This window comes from Panthera onca, chromosome B4, assembly GCF_046562875.1.
Source record: "Panthera onca isolate mPanOnc1 chromosome B4, mPanOnc1 haplotype 2, whole genome shotgun sequence".
Lineage (NCBI taxonomy): Eukaryota > Metazoa > Chordata > Mammalia > Carnivora > Felidae > Panthera > Panthera onca.
In genome coordinates this window covers 49,246,598-49,267,386 of record NC_138345.1, presented here as the reverse complement: position 1 = coordinate 49,267,386, position 20,789 = coordinate 49,246,598, and the positions used below count along the sequence as shown (strand labels likewise).

Here is a 20,789-nt window from a genome sequence, read left to right as displayed (position 1 = left end):
TTTCAAAATTCCCCTTTCCCCATGTTTCAAAGCTCAGGACAAGATCGACCTTTTCCAAGAACCATTTCATTTTTTTCTCTTCTGTGCTAGAATAGTCTTCTATCCTGTCTGCTCATTTCCATAGCACCCAATTGGGTTGACATAGTGGCAGAGTCCAGGCCTTGGACTATGTAGCAGAAGGCCTCACAACTCCGGAGCAAAGTGGCTTGGGTGTGGGGGAGGCAGAGCAACAGCCTCCGTGGGAAGAGATCTGGAGAAGAGGCAGAGGTGGTGGCACTGCTGGCACAGGGCAATACCATGGAGTTGAGAGAAGAGGCGTTCATCATACAGAACAGCACCACCTCCGTCTTTACCCTCCCAGCAGAGCCTACTGCCATTAGCATGCCCATGGGCCAATAGGGAGAGCTCTTGATCCCTCTGATACCGCCTGGGAAAAGAAAGGAAATCTGGGTAGATGGGAGGACAGCTTTCATCCAGTGAGTACTCATCCAGAGACCGTGTAGAGTATCTACTATTTGATAATTCTGTTATTCCATACCCTGACTGTCCTGCCTTGGGCTAGTGAATGGGCAAACAGCATGCACAACCACCAACATGCCCAAATTGACTTTGTGCAACTCTGCTACTTCCTGATGCTATTTCCTGCCTTATTTTACTGTGTATTTACTTCTTTCCCCATCTTCTTACTGCCTTTTTTCTAGCATATTATTTCTTTTCCCTGATATTAGGGTTAGTCTTTGAGTATGAGGATAATGAGGTCAAGTAGTCCTTGTGAGTAGAGGAGTAAGTATGTGGCTGGGAACCTGATAGACCAAAGCACACCAAATTAACCTCTCCACTCTTTCTGAAATAGGCCCTTGGGTCTTTTCTGGTGTCTTTGCTCATACTAGTCCATCTCCCTTAATCAATTTGCTTACTCTCTTGACCTATTAAAATCAAACCCATCCTTTAATATTTAGGTCAAATGCTAACTTTTAAAGTATTTCCTAAAGTATGATTTTTTATTTTCTCTTGGAATACATCTTATAGATTTCGAGGCACCTTGGGGCAGAATGAAGCATGGAAGGCCAAATGGGTGAGGGTCAGGATGCCAATGTTCCTGGACAGCAAGTAGGGGTTTAGAGGTTGGAGAGATACGTAAACCACCTCTAGCATGTTTCAGCTAAGAACGTGAAGCAAGTGGGAAAGCCAGTCAGGATCCAAAAACTGTCGCCAAAATTTTGGATATGATTAGAGCATTGAGGCCAATGTGAAGAATCAGTGCATGGTGTGGGTGTAAACATGGAACAAAGTATGTTGGTTAATTTTTTAAAGTTCGCATCTAGCTCTAGATGAATCTTTCTTACTTCCCAGAGAGTTAGTGCTTGTGAGGTAGTTCCAGAATTTTCAGCCCTTAGTTTGTACTTCTCTTGTAATACTTACCATCCTACAGTTTGAAACGCCCAGCCCCCTTTATAGCCTGTAAGGTTCTATTTTTTTTAAATATTGTTACCTTTTTAATGTTTATTTTTGAGAGCAGAGGAGGGGCAGAGAGAGAGGGAGACAGAATCCAAAGAGGCTCTGCACTTTCAGTACAAAGCCCAATTTGGGCTTGAATTACGAACTGTGAGTTGTTCAGCCAGTTGGATGCGCCACCCAGGCGCCCACGACGCTCTCTGCCACCGCCTCCGTAAGCTTCTTGAAGGTAGACGCTGTGGTTTACTCTTACTCATCTCACCTGCATTGTCCACTATAGTGCCTTTTACACAGGGATGTCAACAAATTACTTTTGAATTGTAGTTTTCAAGCTTAATTGAATTAGGGGACTCTATTAAGAATTTAATCATACAAATCTGTTGAGATTACACACTTCTGGGATATCCAGTGGGAAATATCCAGCAATCAGTTGGAGTCTGAAGACCCAATGTTCAGAGAGAATAGATGGATGAATAGATATATTTGGGTGATTTCCATATATAAGCGAAAGCCAAAGAAGTATGGGTAGAGATTAAAAAAAAAGCTCTAAGTTGAGGATTGGATACAAATTCATTTATTCAATCAATATTTATTAATTAGTTAGATGTTCCAAACAGTTAGCTATGCATGATTATACAAATATAATAATAAGAAATCATCTCTCTAATCAAAGATCTCAGTCCTCCAGTGGTGGTGACAGATTAGTAAGGAGATAGTCATAGTATAATATTACGCAGAGAAATAGTCGAGAAAGTGGATGTGACCAGTAATAGCAAGAAACGCTTTAAAAAATGAAGACAAAAGGAAGACAATTTTATTTGCCTGTAATGAGATCACTGATCATCTTTGAAAATTCTGTTTCAGAGCAGACATGAGGCAAATCTACATAATGTTTGTCATACTGGTTATATGATGACATGGAAAATACATATTCATTTTGTAAAGTCTTGCATTATTATTTGGTGCAACACCTCCTGGGAAAATTCACATATCTCCATGTTTCATTTTCTTCCAATTTCTTCCTTTTCAGCCAAGCGTGATGCTCTGAATAATCTAAATGTTCCCTTTGACATTCATTCATCCCAAAGATGGGATCTTAATGGTCATGTTGGTCCAAATCCTAGGGCCCCAGGATCTTATATGAGTGAATTGTTTACAGCAAGAGCAGTGGCAAAAAAAGTGTAGTGAGCTTATCTACAAAGTTCAATTTTATTCTTTCTTTATAATAAAGTACTTTTCATCTTCAATATACTCTTAGACATCTAGAGAAGATTATTCAGTAAGATCATGTCAAGGCAGTCACCAAATTTAAAGATTTGGATTAAATATTGATGATCCTTTTTCCTCACTGAAGTTTTGTTCCAGTGTTATGGGTGCCACTGCCGGTGGCTTACAGTTTCACATTATTTGAAATTAAAAGGAAGTTTTTTTCAGCTGAAACAAATTCTACAACGACTCACCAGGAAAAAAAGAACTGCCTTTCCCGTAAATTACCAAGTATTTAAAAAGGTGTGGAACCCACATGCAAAAAGATTGCAACATATTGAGGAAAGTACAATGAACTAGTTATAGAGACTTAACACTGGCCATGTGTTACAAAAAGATTATGCATCAGCGTGGATGTGAAAGTACATAACACAGAGACGGGTACACAGCGCATGCCCTGCAACTGTTACTTCAAGTCTAAGCCGTTTTATGCTCTTGTATATAAGTGAATAAAAGATTCAGTTTAAAGGTGTCCTTAATCAATGGTTATTCATTTTATTGACAAATCAATTACAGGCACAAGTGAGAGGATTATCCCTGAGGCGTTAATGGAAATAAACTCAGAGAATCTGAGACCAAATGGCTTCCTTGGGTGAAAGGGAAAATTATGTTGTTTATTTTTCCAAAGCATCTTGATCTGGATTCTGGTCAGGGTACACTGAAAAATTAATGGTGAGAAGTCTGTTTTGCATTCCTTTACTATATATATATATATATATACACACACACACACACACACACACACACACACACACACACATATCTTCTTATACATATATATGCACATTTTCTTTATCCATTCATCTATTAGTGAACAGTTGGTCTGCTTCCATAGTTTGGTTATTATAAATAATGCATCAGTGGCGCCTGGGTGGCTCAGTCGGTTGAGCGTCTGACTTCGGCTCAGGTCATGATCTCTGTGCTAACAGCTCAGAGCCTGGAACCTGTTTTGGATTCTGGGTCTCCCTCTCTCTCTGACCCTCCCCTGTTCATGCTCTGTCTCTCTCTGTCTCAAAAATAAATAAAAACGTTTAAAAAAATTTTTAAATGCATCAATAAACGTAGGGGTGCATATATCCCTTCAAATTAGCGTTTTTGTATTCTTTGGGAAAATACCCAGTAGTGCATTAACTGGATCTTAGGGTAGTTCTATTTTTAACTTTCTGAGGAATCTCCATACTGTCTTCCACAGTGGCTGCACCAGTGCACCTTCCTCCCAACAGTGCATGAGGAGTCCTTTTTCTCCACATTCTCACCAACACTTATTTCTTGAGTGTTTGATTTTAGCCATTCTTATAGGTGTGAAGTGATATCTCATTATGGTTTTGATTTGCATTTTCTTGATGATGATGAATGTTGAGCATCTTTTCATGTGTCTGTTGGCCATCTGGATGTCTTCTTTTGAAAGATGTCTGTTCATGTCTTCTGCCCATTTTTTAATTGGGTTGTTTGGTTTTTGGGTGTTGAATTTTATAAGTTCTTTATACATTTTGCATGACTTTTTTTCTTTTTGAGAGAGAGAGAAAGAGAGAGAGCACGAGTGGGATGAAGGAGGGGCAGAGGGAGAGGGAGAGAGACAATCTTAAGCAGGCTCCACACCCAGGCTCCATCTCCTGACCCTGGGATCATGACCTGAGCTGAAATCAAGAGTCAGATGCTTAACTGACTGAGCCACCCAGGTGCCCCAATTCTTCATTTATTTTGGATACTGACACTTTATTGGATATGTCATTTGCAAATGTCTTCTCCCATTCAGTAGGTTGTCTTTTAATTTTGTTGGTTGTTTCTTTTGCTTTGCAGAAGCTTTTTATTTTGATGTAGTCCCAATAGTTTATTTTTGCTTTTATTTCCCTTGCCTCTGGTGACATATCTAGAAAGATGTTGCTACAGCCAATGTCAGATAAATTACTGCCTGTCCTCTCTTCCAGAATTTTTATGATTTCAGGTGTCACATTGAGGTCCTTAATCTATTTTGAGTTTATTTTTGTGTATAGTGTAAGAAAGTGGTCCAGTTTCATTTTTTCAGATGTAGCTGTCCAGTTTTCCCAACACGATTTGTTAAAGAGACTTTTTTTTCCCATTGCATATTCTTGCCTCCTTTATTGAAGATTAATTGACCATATAATTGTGGGTTTGTTTCTGAGCTTTCTATTCATTTCCATTGTTCTATGTGTCTATTTTTGTGCGAGTACCATATTGTTTTGATTACTACAGCTTTGTAATATAACTTGAAGTCTGAAATTGTGATACCTCCAGTTTTGTTTTTCTTCTTCAAGATTGCTTTGGCTATTTTGGGTCTTTTGTGGTTCCGTACAAATTTTAGAATTGTTTGTTCTCTTCTGTGAAAAATGCTGTTGGTCATTTTTACAGGGATTGCATTAAATCTCTAGATAGCTTTGGGTAGTATAGACATTTTAACAATGTTCTTTCTTCCAATCCACGAGCATGGAATGTCTTTCTATTTCTTTGTGTCACTTTCAATTTCTTTTATCAAAGTTCTATAACTGTCAGAATATAGGTCTTTTGCCTCCTTGCTAAGTTTATTCCTAGGTATTTTATTATTTTTGGTGCAATTATAAATAGAATTGTTTTCTTAATTTCTCTTTCTGCTGATTTGTTATTAGCATATAGAAATTATTAGCAGCATTTCACTTTTTTAATTTTTTATTTAAAAAATACTTTTAACATTTATTTATTATTAAGAGACAGAGAGACACAGAGCATGATCAGGGGAAGGGCCGAGAGATGGAGAGACACAGAATCTGAAGCAGGCTCCAGGCTCCGAGCTGTCCGCACAGAGCCCGACGTGGAGCTCGAACTCACAAACCGCGAGATCATAACCTGGGCTGAAGTCGGATGCTTAACCGACTGAGCAACCCAGACGCCCCTAGCAGCATTTCCTAATGGAAGTCCCACTAACTCCATTTTATTTGAATTTGAGCATTAAATGCTTAGCATTATCTTTTAAACAGTCATAAATAATATGCCATGTGATTTCACAAGCCTATATTGAGTAATTTAGTGCTCATTAATGAGGTTAATAGGGAAACAAACCAAATTAAAATCTTTATTAAGGGACTCATTTAATACATGGAATGACCCCTCTTTGCTGGATATTATTCTCAGTGCTAGGAACAGAGCTATGAGCAACTGTGAAGGGTCTGGAATTTTATTCTACTTTCAAGATAGTAAGCTAGCTTTTCTCTGTGTTATGATACTGGCAGAAGACAAGAGACTCTTGAGTCAGACACAGGACTTTATTACTCATGGTATAGCCAGCAGCATGAGCCCCCCATGTTTGCTTCTGTCAACTTCTCTCTACCCCCAAATGCCACAGGATGACACCGGGGGAAATACGTGGGTGCGTACACACCCATTGGATTGCATTATAGGGGAAGAACATTGTGCTTGGAGTATTTATCAATTTCATAATGAATGGTAACAAGCCTGTTATTTGCCTGAGAGAAGATGTTACTTCTTCCCTCCAAAGTTGCTTGCTACAAATGTAACCCTGAAAAATGGCCCAGTCCCCAGACAGAGGACCTTGTATTCTTGTCATATCTAGGAAGACTGTGCAGGGACTCTTAGGGTCCATTAGTAGATTGCCTCTCCCAACAAAAGTCCTAGATCTTTGCCCTTACGGAGCTTACATTCTGATGTTAGGTTCTTACTGGTTTAAGGGATTCCATCCTAGACTGTTTTACTCCTTCTGAACTACTGTCAACATTTCCTTGAAACTTGCACTCATCTCTTCCTCATTGTTAGTTTTTACACTCCCTGTCACTCCATTTTCTGTTGTTATTTACATCTTAAGTCCCATGCATTTGTCAGATTTTGCCTATATCCCAGGCACCACACTGCTGTCATAAAGACTGGACTGAGTTCCTCAAGAGATTCCCAGACAAGTTCTCAAAGCCTCACTACTCATTCAAAGTATCTCTCTTGCCTAAAGCAATTGTCCCATTTAGGCCTGAAGACTCAGGTCAGTCAGAGTTTTGCCCAGGCCATTATTTAACCTGGGTCACCCTAGCTGGGCCTCACAACTGTGGGCCTCTGTATCTGGCCTCTGTTACATATTTGTGGTAAGAGAGGGATGTCTGTTCTCTGTCCTTTTATTTCTTTCTATCCTCAGTTCAGATTCTTCATATCATGATTGTGCACTGAAATTTTGTTTTGAGTAATGACCAGTAATAGAAAGAGAAGGGTTTGTTTGTCTTATCATGACCCTCCTCGGAAGACTCTAAGCCTACTTTCATAAAGAACTGTCAAGAACCATATATGCATCTTACTCTCCCAAGATGGAGCCAGGGTTATGGGCTGGCAGCAACAGTGCTGAGGAATATAAAAGAAATGTGGGTTCTTAGAAGAAAGGGGGACTTGACAACACCCATAGAAGGTTTATTCTGTATCCTCAAATAAGATGATGGGATATAAAAGTAAAGGAATATTTTGCACTGTCTGGTAAAATCCAGTTATGTTTATTCTGGCAAAGCACTTCATCCGAATGTTCTTCCAAATAGTTTTGGGCCCAGCAGTCAGGTAACCTGTCTGTGGGCTGTGTGGGCAGGCCCAAGTTGTATGTTTAAATCAGCAACAGTTAATGTATGTGTATGACTATGTATGTGAATGAGACTATAAATGAATCATCATTTAAAGGTGGCTGTGTATTGTAAGTGTATCTATGTATACGCACACATGTATGACTGAACTAACTAGCTCAGAGTATGTTAGGTCCAAGATATTATCATGGTTTTGGAAAGCTACAGTGGTTGTAGTATGTCATATAGAAATACATGTTTTTGGGGCACCCAGGTGGCTCAGTTGGTTAAGCATCAGACTTTTGATTTTGGCTCAGGTCATGATCTCATGGTTTTGTGAATTCTGACTCTGCAGATCCTGCTTGAGATTCTCTCTCTCTCTCTCTCTCTCTCTCTCTGCCCCTCCTCAGCTTGTACTCTCTCTGTCTCTCTCAAAAACAAAAAACAAAAAAAAAACTAAAAAAAATACTTGTTCTGTGTGAGAAAGGAAAAAATGTTGTATAAGCAAGGGAATTTGTATGAAAAAGCTACAGAATGTTTAAAACAGAGTTAAAATCTGTGACTAAATGACAGAAGGAAATGACATTTCAAATACAATGTCCTTGTCAAGATATATTAGAGAAAATTGATGTCGTTAACAAGCATTTGGATGCCACTTACAGCTGGTACAAAACGTATGTGGAAATGAATTTCAGTGTGAGAAAAAAAGAGAACAGACTAGAGAGAGAGAACACCAATACAAAAAAAAAAATAAAATGTTTAGCCATATGTAATGATTTTAAATATCACGTTAGATTCTCAGTGATGCATCTGTGCTGACATGGTGTCCAGGATTTCCAAGCAAGTGCTCTATTCACCTTGGATTAAAGTCATTATTCCAGATTTGAGCCAAGAGCTTACCTCTGTCGTGGCAGCTGAGCTGTTAGCACAGTGGAGTACAGGAGTGTAAGCTGATCAGGCAGAAGTCCTTCTGGTTTCAGAATAAAACGGAAAAGTTAGGGAGCCCCCATGAAGTTGAATTGCAAATATTGGCTTAAAAGATGGTTTCAACACAGAATTTCAAGCAAAGAAACTAAGTTAACTAAATTAAGGAAATTAAAAATGTTTCACAAAGTTGTAGAATGGGAATACATTTTTTTTTAATATTAGCTTTCACAGATGCCTAATTTCTTAAGAAATTGCCCTTCTTTTTGGAAAAGGAGCCACCTCTTGGATTCATTCAAGCCACTGCCTTGCCCACTGGCTATAACCGACTGCTCCAGGATATGGCCATGACGATAGCTTGCAATGAAGTGGACTTTGGACCACTGGTAGGAAGAACTCCCTCCCCGAAACTGGAGAAACTCAAGAGGGATCAGAGAACTATGAGTCATGTTTGGCACATACCAAAAAGTGCTGCTAAAAAAAGGTGGGCTTTGGAGTCCAAGAAATGAAGATTAAGTGAGAGTGCATATAGTCCAGCACCGGGGATTATTTGAATAACATACACGGAGCTCAAGTAAGCTTTTGATATATACTTGATTGATGAACTCATTGATTAAATCTTCTCTAAGTATTTCCTATCCCTCGTGAATTGTGAAGACTAAAACTGGATTTGGTGTGTTGATGTCATTGTCATATTTGTATTCCAACATTGAGCAAACAAGCAAGTAACTTTTGTTGGTAAAACATAAAACCTTTTCTAGGTGGTGAGAATAAAAAGAAATATCCGAAATGACCTTGTTATTAAGGGCTTATGCCTTGGGGGACAAGACATAGCCATAAAAGGAGAAATAATAATGCAAGATAGCACCAGATTAGTTCTGAACATATTTGTTTCCTCACTCTCCAGAAACTTCAGAGGCAAAGTTTACCCCTTGGGACTTAGTTTCTCTTTTCCTTTATCCCTCTTCAATCATCCTTTTGCCATCATCCTCAACACTGAGAAGCTGGAAGTTTTAGATCATTTATAATTTCTCAATATCACTTAATTTGAGAAAGACAGCAAAGTCAGTAGTTGAGGAGGAGGAGCAAATGCGGCGGTAACCGTGGGGTGGTAGTTGCTGGGCTTCTTACACAAGGAGCGAGGCTCAGATAACCAGATACATGTGGAATGGATATCACAGGATGGGGGAAGAGCTTGAGCAGCCCATGTTTGAGGAATGAATGAGCAGACATGTTTTCCTGAAATAGGTAGGGTAAGGTACTCTGGGAAAGAAAAGAAAATGTTGGAAAGATATGGGGCAGTAGAAAGATTGTGAAAGATCTTTAATAGAGACTTATTTAACCTGCAAACAATGAAAAGTTAATGCAAGTTGCCGCATATGTGTGTTATGTATTCAAAGCAGGTAGTAGGAATTCTGAATTGATATATAGAATGGATTAAAGATGGGAGGAGCTAAGAGGTGGACTGACTATACAGTGGCCTTAATAAGAGCTAGAAATGAATGAAATAATCATCTTATTCAACTTCCTCCTTTTCTGATAATGTGAGTGAGTGTGTGTGTGTGTGTGTGTGTGTGTGTGTGTGTGTGTGTTAGGGTGGAGGATGAGAAAGTTTGGCATAGAGGTTTTCTCAGACAGCAGAAACAGACTGGAACTCAGGTATCCTCACTCACAATTACGGACTATTTATGATTAGGAATCTATTGCAATATGTGGAGCTAACAAATGAACGCCCAAAATGCCATTTGAAATGGAGATGAAACAGACATTTGAGAGGAAGTATAAAGTAAGAACCAGTGAAGGTGTGATTGCTGATTGGATAGTGTATTCATTTGCTACTGCTGCTCTGACAAATTAGCATAAACTTGATGGTCTAGACAACACAAATTTATTGCCTTACCATTCTGAAAGTCAGAGGTCCAAAATGGGTTCCACTGGGCCAAAATCAAGGTGTTGACAGGGCTGCGTTCCTTCTGGAGGCTCTATGGGAGGGTCTGTTTCCTTGTCTTTTCCGGCTTTTCGAGGTCGCCCACCTCTCTTGGCTTGTGGCTCCTTTCCATCTTCCAAGCCAGTGGCCTATCAAGTCTTTCGAAGCCATGTCACTCTACCATTGACTCTTCCTTCTCCCTCATCAACACTTATAGGATCCTTGTGATTAAGGTTGGGCTCACCATACAAACAAGATAATTTCCTTGTTTTAAGGGCAGCTGATTAGCAACCTTAATTCCATTTACAACCTTAATTCTCTCTGGCGATATAATATAACATATTCACAGGTTCCAGGGATTTGGACATGGACATCTCTTTGGAGGCAGGAGGTGTCATTATTCTGCCTACTATATATAGATTAAATGGAGGTAAAATAAATCAAGGACAACTCCAAGGTTTTGAACCTGGAAAAAATGTAAAGAAAATGATACCTATATCAGAAACAAGGCAGTTGAGGGGAAATTGATATGTGGACAGATCATCTTGAGAAACATTGAGTTGTTTTTTTTTTTTTTTTTTTAATGTTTATTCATCCTTGAGACAGACAGAGAATGAACAGGGGAGGGGCAGAGAGAGAGGGAGACACGGAATCCGAAGCAGGCTCCAGGCTCTGAGCTGTCAGCACAGAGCCCGATGCGGGGTCAAACCCACAAACTGTGAGATCATGACCTGAGTTGAAGTCGGACGCTTAACTGACTGAGCCACCCAGGCGCCCCAGAAAAACATTGAGTTTTAATTAATGTTATATGCAAATGAAATTTCCCAACGGCCTTTATTGAGAATTTTTATCAGTATTAGAAAAATTGCTATTTGACTACTGCCAACTATTACTATGGTAAGACCTTTTCCATGTTCTTAATTTTTCTATTTGTATATTTCAGTTATTCAATCAGTTTTTGCAGTAACACCTCATATAAAGTGTATATGGATGTTTGTGATGCACCATAAAAATTCATATTATGATTAATATGTCTTACACTTCCAGAATTTAGTTATTTTGCCTTTGAAATAATTTTCCCATGCACAGTTTTATATTATATATAAAAAACTAAAAACAAGGCTCTAATGTATTTCTCATAGACCCAGTGTTTTAATGGAGTTCTATGCAAGTTCAGGTGAAAATCCTTCTCCATAATAGATACAATATTCAAAGTCCAGAGCAGTTGGCCATGAGTCAAAACATTTCTAGATAGTTGCATATATCACTAACAGGTACCATTGTGAAATATTCCAAACAACATTGCAGAACCAATGCCAACATCTTATCATTTTGAGAAATTTATTTCCCCCAATATTTTGCTTTATAAGTTTATTAGGTGATTGGTCAAAGTAATGCTGGTAGGGTACAAGAATAAATAGTAAGACAGCAAGACCTCTATGGTATAGTAATTAAAATGGCATTGTATCAACACAAGAAAAGATAAATAGACCAAAGGTAAAGAATCAATAATCCAAAAATAGACAAAAATCTATATAGGGAACAGAGGGTATAATAGTTCTTAAGAAGGAATAAAAAGGTTCTGAGATAAGTGGCCTTTAAAGGAAGAGAGAAAAATATCTCTCTACTTCACACAATACAAAAAATAAATTTCAGATGCTTATGATTCATATATGTCAAGTGAAATCTTAAAATATTAAAAAAAATATAGCAGAATATAGTCATGTCCCTAAAAGCACCAGCTGTAAGGAAATGGATTATTAAATTTAATGACATAAAAATTTAAAAACTGCATTGACAAAGACATTATTTAAAAACTTAAAATGCAAACCAAAATTGGGGAAGTTTTTAAAATAGATCTGACTAATAGAGAATTATAATCCAGAATACATGAAGAGTCCCTGCAAATCAGTAAAAATAAGATAAATAGCCCCATAAAAAATATGCAATGGATAGGGCAAAAATTTAGAAACAACATCCAAAAGGTGATAAACACAGAGATGTTCAATCACACCCAAACTCAAGAAAAAAATTAAAATACAGTAAGACATTATTTTACCACCATCACACTGGCAAAAACTTGAAATGATTGATAATACCGAGTGATGATCGTGGTGGAAGGAATTAGTCTCAAATTCTGTCGGCAAGGATGAAAATTGGTACAAATGCTTTGGAAATTAACCTTGACTTTATTTAAAGTGATCATAACCCTTAACCCAGAAAATTTCAACATCAAATATATATTTCTAGATAAACATTTATAAACATGCCCATAGAAGCATGTTCAAGGAATGTTTGTTCCAGTATTTTTTATAGTAGTAAAAGTTTGGAAATAACTTGACTTTTCATCACTAGAACAATGGATAAATTAATTGTGCTATTTTAACACAGTGGAAGACTATACAGAATTTAAGTGGATGAACTAAGTCTACATATGTACACATAGATACAATTCTACATTTTAAACACCATGCTAAGTGTAAAAAAGCAGGCTTTGTAAGTTGTTTTATTATACATTTACATAAAACGTCCAAATTATTCAAAACAGATAGATATTTTATTAATGGATCTATACGTAAAGAGTAAAAGGATCAAATACGCGTGGGAATGATGCACACAAACTTGAGGACAGTGATTATTTCTAGGCAAGGTGGCAAATGTGAAGATCAGGGATTTCAACTTACGTTGTAACCTTTTTTGTTTCTTAGAAAAATATTGGTGCATAAGTGGCCAAACAACATATTTTGAAATCTTGAAGGTGTGTTTATGGGCCTACTACATATGTGTGTAATATGAAGGGTTTTTTCATCCTATATATTTTCTAACAGTTTTTTTAATGTTTTTATTTATCTGTGAGAGAGACAGAGCATGGGCAGGGGAATGGCAGAGAGAGAGGGAGACAGAATCTGAAGCAGGCTCGAGGCTCCAAGTTATCAGCACAGAGCCGGACGTGGGCTGGAGCTCACGGACCGCGAGATCATGACCTGAGCCTGAGTCAGACGCCCAACCCACCGAGCTACCCAGGAGCCCTCTAACAGTTTTACTGAAATATAATTCAAATACCATACACATCTACCAATTGAAACTATTCAATGATTTTTTTTAGTATATTCAGAAAGTTATGCAATTATAACTGTTATCAATTCTAGAATATTTTCATCACTCCAAAATGAAACTGTGCACTCGTTAGCAGTCACTCCTCACTTCCTCCAAGCCCTCCATTGCCCAAGACAAGCATGAATCTCCTACTACAACATAGATGGATGTGGCATATACCAGTACTTCATTTCTCTTTGTGGCCAAATAATATTCCACTGTTTGAGCATATCATATTTTGTGTATTCATTCATCTGTTGGTGGACATTTGTATTGTTTCCACTTTTTGATCACTGTGAGTAATGCTGCCATGAACATTTGTGGGCAAGTTCTTATGTGGACATGTATTCACATGATCTAGGAATGGAATGGCTAGGTCATATGCTCACTCTATATGCAACATTCTGAGGACCTGCCAAACTGCTTTCCAGAACAACTGCATCATTGTACCTTCCTGCGAATAATGTGTGAGGGTCCTTCACATCCTTGCCAACATTTGCTGTTGTCTTTATTTTTAATTACAACCATTCTATTGAGTGTGGACTGGAGCCTCCCTGTGTTTCTGATTTGCATTCCCCTGGTGGCTAATGATATTGAATATCTTTCCATGTGTTTATTATTTCTCTGCTTTCTTGAATGTACGAAATTTTTTTAACTCAAAAAAATTTTAACTAATCCTTGCAAATTAAATCTTGATATGGAGGCTGATGCCATCTGAAGCTTGTTAATGTTGAATTGGGTGAATGTTGAAAAACAGAAGAATGCTTTAAATGTTTTTTCAGAACATAAAGCAAGAACAATGTTCAATCAGCAGTAGAGAGAAAAGCTGTTAATCGATGTTAATGTAATTATATCAAAATATAAAACCTCCATTTCACAATTAGAAGAAAGGGGTATATAAGGATTCAACATGATTGATGAGTCAATATCTAGATCCATTTTTATGCAATAGAATACAAACAAAATAGAATTGGAACACAGTGAGACAGAGGCTAGTGGGTGCTCTCCTGTGATAATTTAAAATAGATCATAAAATCTGGGACAGAAACTTCTAGTAAAACAACCTGTTTGGTAAGAATACATTAAATTGAAAAGCAAATGTTGATCTTTGTTACTGACTGTTGTAATTCAAGTTCATTTCAAAGTTTGATGAAATTTGATGATTATGTCAAGGATCAGAGCAATACATTCTTCTACTCCTTTAATAGGATAAGAGTGCCAGAAAATGACATGGTGGTGAAAGACTTATTTAAAAGAGCTGTGAGGGGCACCTGGGTGGCTCAGTGTGTTAAGCGTCCCACTCTTGGTTTTGGCTCAGGTCATCATCTCCTGGTCCGTGAGTTCCAGCCCCACATCGGGCTCTGTGCTGACAGCTCAGAGCCTGGAGCCTGCTTCAGATACTGTGTCCCCCTCTCTCTCTGCCCCTCCCCCAGTTGTGCACTCTCTCTCTCTCTCTCTCTCAAAAATAAATAAAAATTTAAAAAAAAGAGTTGTGAAATCATAGTTGGTATGGACCGGGAGAATTAATCATCTTTGTTTCCCGAAGTACTCTCATTCATTTCAAATACTGAAATTTGTCTAAGGGGAAAGTACATCTTTATTATTATTATTGTTACTATTATTATTATTCACAGTGAGAAAAGAGTATTAGAAAGTATTCATTGTGAGGGGTGCCTGGATGGTTCAGTTGGTTAAGCGTCCGACTTCAGCTTGGGTCATGATCTCATGGTTCATGAGTTCGAGCCCTGCGTAGGGCTCTGGGATGACAGCTCAGAGCCTGGAGCCTACTTTGGATTCTGTGGCTCCCACTCTCTCTGCCCCTCCCCCTCATGCTCTGTCTCTCTCCATCTCTCAAAAATGAATAAATGTTAAAAAAAAATTAAAAATCTATATTAAAAAAAACAAAAGTGCTCATTATGAGAAAATCTATTAGTGAGCATATAAAAAGATAGACCTCCTTCAGCAGCCATCTTGGAAGCAATAAGTAATATATCCATATTATAAACATTTGGGCATGTTCTAAGTATCATCAACTTAATTCATATAATATGTGAAAAAAGCAGTCATAAGTTCCATGAATATAACTAAGGAAGGAAAAGAAAATATTGTCAACTTTTCCTTCTTAAGTCCTTTTCTGCCCTTCTCACTAATTTCAATCTTGGTCAAACTTCTTTGCAAATTAAAGGAAGAACCAGCCTCCAGCCTAAATGATTTTCAAAGAAGAAAGGGCACATGCAAATCTCCTGGGGCTAGAGCAGTCATGACTATACGTGACTGAGAGGATTTCTGGCCATTTGTTCACTCACCAAATATTACTGAATCCTACCTACATAGGCCAGGCATTCCAGGAGCACGTGGTTTAAAAAGGAAGCAGATAAATAAACATCCTAACAAGGCAGGGTGGTAAAGACTAAAGTATAAGTCTCTGCAGGGTTTTAAGGGAGAATAGTGTAAGCTAGGTACCTAAACTGAACTCTAGTCATGCAAGTTTTCTTAAAAAAGGCAATTCTTGAGCCCTGCCCCAAAGAATGGATTTCACAGACACAACCAGGTGAGGGGTTTGCAGAAGTGTATTACACACAGCAACAGGAACACATGTCCACAGGCAAAAGAGAGAGAACACATTTGGAGAAATGTTCATAAGTCAGTATATTTGAGCTTGCGGGCCTGTATGTGGTGGCAGAAGGCTGGTAGGATAGGACCTTAGCAATACGGCTGTTCATAAATTGCCTTGTGTGTGCCATGCTAAGGAATTTGAGCTTCCTTCTGAAGACAGCAGGGAGGTACTAAAGGTCTTAAAGCTGGGCATTAATGTGATTAATGAGATTTAAAGGTCTAGACCTCAACAGCTTAGGGCTAAAAATAAGATCATAGCTACTATCAGTAATCAAGTTATGTTGACCGTAATGACAAACATTTATAAACTGTTGCCTGTGTGGCAGCTGCTATTCTTGGTACACACAGCCGTTTATTCACAGGTTTAGCCCAGCTTCCTCTAGTTGCTGTCCACAGGGAAGCTCTCATCGCCCCCCTCATGAAATATCTGCCTTGCCGGGCACGGCTGCCTGCTCTTCACTGCTTTTGCAAATCTAACAATTAAGTACAACTTCTGTACAAATCCCTATTCTTGTCCCACCCTCTGGTCAGGCAGACACCTTGACTAAATCTATGTGCCAGGATCAGCTCATCAATGTCCACTAAAATCATTTCATATATCTCCTTTGTTGGGAGGCAAAAATCTGCTTTCTAGTGTGAGAAATAGGAAACTTCTTCTCCCACTTCAAGCCATCACCTACCGTCTGATTCTTTAGTTGTGCACATGGGATTTTACTTAGTGGATAGACGATTGACATGGCAAACATATATGCCCTTTAGGGAAAACACCATTCGCCAGTGTTGCAGTCATGATCTCAGACCATGAGCACAAAATGTAATCGAATCCAACTACTATGATTAAAGGAAATTTGGTTCTGATATGATTCCTAATTTCTCCCCACTGTGGGACTAGAGAAACATGGTCAAACACGGGTAAAGAATTCTCTGTTTTGGGGCGCCTGGGTGGCTCAGTCGGTTGGGCATCCCACTTGCAGCTCAGGTCATGATCTCATGGTTCATGGGTTAGAGCCCCACATTGGGCTCTGTGCTGGAGCCTGGAGCCTGGAGCCTGCTTTGGATTCTCTGTCTCCCTCTCTCTCTGCCCTTCCCCCACTTGTGCTCGTGCTCTCTCTCTGTCAAAAATAAATAAACATTAATAAAAGTTTAAAAAAATCATTCTGTATTAGTGCAGTTAAGATATGAACTTGGCTTTCAAGTCAGATTTTAAGGCATGGCTCCATCACTATACTATGTGACTTTGATACTTTAAGTTTTTTAACCTCTCCAAGACAGAGGTTCTTCAGGCATAAATAGTAATGTCTATATCCAAGATGGTTGTGAGGATAAAATGAGATAAGATATGTTAAGTTCTAGAACAGTGTCTGGCACGTAATAAGAAATAAATAGTAGATATTATTATTTTGATTTATAATTCTTTATGATTCTTCATTTCCTCCTGATTGTTTTCACATTGTTCTGTATTATCATCTTCCTAATATCAAAGTGTTTATACTACAGTAACAATTTTCAGTCCTTTCTGCCTCTACAATTGTTTGGAATATCAATTATTTTCATTTGCTTTTTTCTAATCATGTATGCTTCTACAAATTTTTTTTTTTTACATTGATTTATTTTTGAGAGTCAGCGAAAGGCAGAGCGTGAGCAGGGGAGGGGCAGAGAGAGAAGGAGACACAGAATCTGAAGCAGGCTCCAGGCTCTGAGCTGTCAGCACAGAACCTGATGCGAGGCTTGAACCCACGAACCCTGAGATCATGACCTGAGCTGAAGTCGGATGCTTAACCGACTGAGCCACCCAGGCGCCCCTAATCATGTATGCTTCTAAATTCTGGCTTTGTTGCATAGAAAAGTATCTGATACCACTTGTTAAAATCTGACAGACTGATTTTTTTGTTGTGACTAGATTTCAAAGTGTTACTTCTTCTGGATATCTGGTTTTTATGCCTTTTCTCTCTTAAAGTAGAATGTAGTTCTTACTCCCTCAACATAATTTCAGAAATTAGTAAGCATTCCACATTTAGTGCAGTTTATCTTTACATTTTCCATTCATACTACACAGCTTAACAGATTTTGTGGAGGTCCTGCAACTAGATGCTACTGGTAACAAGCCATGGCTCCCACTCTTAAAAGAACTCATGCTTTTCTGCAGAAGATGGATATGCAAAAGGTAATTGAAATACAATTCTGTAAGTGTAATAATAGAAGTTACATGTGGTTTAGGCAAAATTGCGAACACAATGCATTTAGTAATAAATCACCTGCAACAGAGAAGGAGGGGTAAGGGAAAGCTTCAAAGGTAAGGCCATGTTTACACTACGTCTTGGCAAACAGAGTCACTCTGTATACGTATGAAGAGAGGGAAGGCATTCTGCTTAGGAGCGGTGTGTGTGTGTGTGTGTGTGTGTGTGTGTGTACATGTGCACTCACATGAAGTGGTGCACAGAAAAGCATGGAGGCATGAAACAGCATGAGGGCTCTTTCAGGAAATGGAATAGTTTGGGAAATCAGCAGAGGAAGAAGATAACAGAGAAGAAGACAAGGGCTATATCATGGAGGATTTACTGTATTGGATTATAGAGACTGGACTATTTTAAGTATGGATATTTTAAGTATGATATTAAGTATGATATTTAAGTATTTAAGTATGATATATTATATATATGATATTTAAGTATTTATGATATATTATATATATCATATTTAAGTATGATATATATATGATATTTAAGTATTTAAGTATGATATATTATATATATCATATTTAAGTATGATATATATACTTAAGTATTTAAGTATTTAAGTATGATATATTAAGTATGATATTTAAGATTGGATATTTTAAGTATGATAGTCACATGATCTTATTTGTATTTTAGGGATAGTCAGTCGGGCAGCAGTTTGTAGGATGGCTTCCAGTTTCCTTCGGAAGTCGTTTGACCTACATGGAGACCTTTGTAATGACCAAGGAAAGAAATAAGGGCCTGATATATGTTAGTACTAATGATGATGATCTGGCAAATTGAGGGTGTTTTAAGAGGGAATTAACCTAAGAACCTACTGAGCTAATGGGTGTGGGTGAAGGGGAGAAACTGAATTATTTAGGGAGAAGGATGATGATTCTGATTTGGGGCTGAGATTCCTGTAAAATGCATAGATGGAAATGTTGGCTTATAGGTGTGGAATTCAGTGGAGAAGTTTGGGCTAGACATATAAATATTGGGAGCTGTGACCAGGAAAGGTAGAATTATAATAGAAGCAGACCAGGAGCAGAACTGTGAAGATACCAATGCTCTTTGGGGAGAAAGAGGACACAAGACCATCGGAGACTGAGAAGAAGCGAGAGAGCCTGGAGTGGGGGGAGCACTATCATCAAAATGTTCAAGGAGGAAGTGGTCCTCTGACTAATAGTACTAGAAACTCTGAATAGCATATCCTTGGAAGGAAAAACACTACCAGTGCAAATACCTACTCGCTTTTTTAGTCTCTCACTTTATTGCTTTGACTGCTCATGCCTAACCTTGCACATTGTTGTTAAACAATAACTGACAAACAATGTTAATGATGCCTGTAAAACCAGAGAACATAGAGTTTTCTCACAAATAAAAAAAGGCATTTTCTTCAGCAGAAAAATAATAAATAGAAGAAAAACCTGTGATATTTGTCATTTACTGTATGATGAAATCTTTCAATTTCTATAAAGTCCAACTATATCATCCTCGTAAAAGTAAAAAGTTAACTGAAAACTACTTCAGTGTGCCCTATATTGAGTTAATACTATTCTCTCATTATAGAATAATACTTTAGATTTATTTATCATCAGAAGTTACCTGCTATGTTCCACATAACTCTATATAGAAAAATTTCCCATTCTGGTTCACTCTCTTATAACTACATATTAAAATACAATTTTAGAGGGACACCTGGGTGGCTTAGTCAGTTAGGCGACTGACTCTTGATTTGGGCTCAGGTCATGATCTCATGGTCGTGAGATTGAGCCATGCATTGGGCTCCCCATTAGGCATGGAGCCTGCTTAAGATTCTTTTCCTCCCTCTCCCTCTGCCCCTCCCCCACTCGCATGGATGTGCACGCACATGCTCTCTCTCCCTCTCAAAAAATACAATTTTAGAACACCTAACAGAGTATATAACTTTTTTTAACGTTTATTTATTTTTGAGACAGAGAGAGACAGAGCATGAACAGGGGAGGGTCAGAGAGAGGGAGATACAGAATCTGAAACAGGCTCCGGGCTCTGAGCTGTCAGCACAGGGGCCCGATGCGGGGCTCGAACTCACGGACCGCGAGATCGTGACCTGAGCCGAAGTCGGCGCTCAACCGACTGAGCCACCCAGGTGCCCCTAGAGTATATAATTAGAATGTTGCATTTTAAGAGAAGATATACCTTACCCAATTAAGAATTGTTTAATTAAAATAAAGAAGTATAAGCAAAGACCATTTTTTTAGTCATAATTACCAGTATTGCTTCATGGTGAAAATTTGACCAATTTTCTTAGAGAAAAGCATTGGTTGGACATTAAAGTTGAGTCCTGATTCTGTTGCTAAAATTTTTAGTAATCTTGAAAAAAATTAATTCACATAGCTAGGCTTTGGTTTTGTTGTCTAAAACACGTGATAAAAATAACTTTCCCAGTATATGTTTTAAGGGTAAAGATGATATCACAAAAAAAGACTTAGAAGAAAATTGGGGCTCTGTAAGTAGAAATTGTTGTTAATCTCAGTTCCAAATGAGCAAATGTTTCCAAATACCTCAAGAAAAATCAAGTTATGACTCTTTAATAGTGAAAACCCAAAATAGCTATCTAAAATAATACATAGCATTAGTATAATTTCTAAAATATAAAGTACACAATTTAATTTTGGATGACAGATAATATTGATGTTACCAGTTAAAGCGGAGAGACCATTTTTAATGCCAAAAATTATGGTAGTTTCTATCCTTAAACTGTGCTAT

At 38.1% G+C, this 20,789-nt stretch overlaps 1 long non-coding RNA gene across 2 annotated transcripts in view; it reads left to right on the top strand.

The window, feature by feature from the left end:
- Positions 1 to 20,789, top strand: part of LOC144616936 (uncharacterized) — a 63,432-nt gene that overhangs the window by 35,062 nt on the left and 7,581 nt on the right. Inside the window, exons 3-4 of one of the 2 annotated variants that reach the window (XR_013556856.2) lie at positions 17,879 to 17,986; positions 18,696 to 19,435. This is a non-coding gene — a long non-coding RNA (uncharacterized LOC144616936). Of the gene's footprint in view, positions 1 to 17,878; positions 17,987 to 18,695; positions 19,436 to 20,789 lie in introns of those variants that run through there. The other variant, XR_013556855.2, reaches the window with a different exon arrangement.